Source organism: Myotis davidii, unplaced genomic scaffold (assembly GCF_000327345.1).
Source record: "Myotis davidii unplaced genomic scaffold, ASM32734v1 scaffold88, whole genome shotgun sequence".
Classification (NCBI taxonomy): domain Eukaryota; kingdom Metazoa; phylum Chordata; class Mammalia; order Chiroptera; family Vespertilionidae; genus Myotis; species Myotis davidii.
In genome coordinates this window covers 5,560,672-5,562,512 of record NW_006300377.1, presented here as the reverse complement: position 1 = coordinate 5,562,512, position 1,841 = coordinate 5,560,672, and the positions used below count along the sequence as shown (strand labels likewise).

At 38.5% G+C, this 1,841-nt stretch overlaps 1 protein-coding gene across 1 annotated transcript in view; it reads left to right on the top strand.

Annotated features, from left to right (window-relative positions):
* The first annotated feature begins 729 nt into the window (after positions 1-729).
* The window catches only part of ZBTB8A (zinc finger and BTB domain containing 8A), a 10,035-nt gene continuing 8,923 nt past the window's right edge, over positions 730-1,841 (top strand). The window contains exon 1 of the mRNA XM_015572829.1: positions 730-868. The gene's annotated coding sequence lies outside the window, so the exon portion shown is untranslated. The remainder of the gene's footprint in view (positions 869-1,841) is intronic.

Genomic DNA, 1,841 nt, shown 5'->3' with positions numbered 1-1,841 from the left:
CATATGCTCCTGTTGCAGGCTCGATCCCCAGAAGGGGGCGTGCAGGAGGCAGCCGATCAATGCTGGTCCCTCATCATGGATGTTTCTATTTCTTTCTCCCTCTCCCTTCCTCTCTGAAACCAATAAAAAAATATTTTTAGAAAAACACACTTTAACTCTAAAAACAATTGTGGTATACTCTGGTGTCATCTGGCAAGTCAGATTAGGAGTTATGAAAGATTTGGGTGACTGCAGTGGGGCTTTCTGAACATATGTAGTAGGAGTCTTTCCCCACTTCTCTCTTAACCTTACAGTTTTTAAGTAACGTTGACTTTTTCAAGCTGAGTCTTGAATGCTATTGTGTTTGTTTCTTTTGCAAACTATATGGATGCTACTTGCAGGAAAAGGGTAATAGGACATATGTTGCTGTCTTGGTATCTCATTTGCTCGCCTGTCTTGGACTAGCTGTTGTCTTAAGAAGTTTATTTTATTATCATAGTTAAAAAGTATGTTTGCTTTCAAGTTACCATAATATATTTTTAATATTGGAAGCCTCCTTTTGCAGATTTAAATACTAAGGTTCAGGTAATAAGTTATTTCTTTATTTATACATTTCCACTCACTAATAATCTGTGTGAGATTATCTGGTTTTACATGCTAAAAAATGATACATGATAAATGCTCGCATGTAATTTATTTAAATAAATATTTATTATGTACCTTAGCAGATGTTTTTGTCTTTTATTACAAAAATACATTATAAATAGTTATTTTCTCTCTACAGGACAATCCTTCCTTCACACACGCTGTGTTTGACTTGGAACCTTCCCATTTTTACTCTTCTCAGTTGACGTAGCAGGGTTTTAGAGCAGCATTTGTAAATTTCCAGGTATGAAAAATTTTAATTCTTGATATACCTAACGTAAATACATAGATAAAAAGTCTAACTTTGCAATGGTAGATTTTATGTATACGAGAGGGGATTTATTGCTTGAAAGTTCACTGTATAAAACATTCAACATTTGGATCTTCTTGGCCAGTTCTCCCTGTTCACCTATTGCTAAAATTTTAATTCATTGCCTCTGTTGTGTCTTCTGTTCCATTTTAATCAAAGACTCATGTTACATAGGGCCAGAGATTATCTAGACCAATCCCTCCAATTTGCAGAGAAGGAAATTAAGCCTAGAAAGGTAAAGTTACTTCTCATGACATATAGCTAATTCAGTGATAGAACTATTGTCAGCACTCTGATCTCCCAGCACCCCCTTTCCACCTCATCCCTCACCCCCCAGTGCTGTAGTAGTATAGTTCAGTAGTTACAGGCTGCAACTTTGGAGTCACTGTCTGGGTTATTACCCTTTTCTGTAAAATGGGGATAGTCACCTACGTAATAGTTTGTGTGGGGACTAGAGACAATGCATTATCGCTACTATTGTTGCCTGTGGCCCTTTTATTTTTCCTTGTATTGACCCCTTCACTGCTTCCTGAAACTCCCCACCTTGGGCAAGGTGTTTCAGTGTTCTGATTCTCTCTGCAGTGCTATCTGTAACACTGGCTCTCTTCCCCATCCTGCTCTGCAGTCACAGGCAATCCACCAGGTTCTCCTCTCAGCCCGAGTTTCCTCTGAGCCCCTTCATCTGTATTTGCAGACATCTCCTACATCTCTATCTTCAATCTGACTTCTCTGGACTTCTGGTTAGCATTTTCTGGCCATCGTTACCTAATTTCCCACTCTCCTCTAACACAGTGTAATTACAACCCACGTCATTGCCTCTAAACCAGTTTTTCCCTCCAATCAGCCATTAAGACCTATAGATTTATTTCCCGTTCAAGTATTTAGCAACTTTTCCTTCCTTTCCATT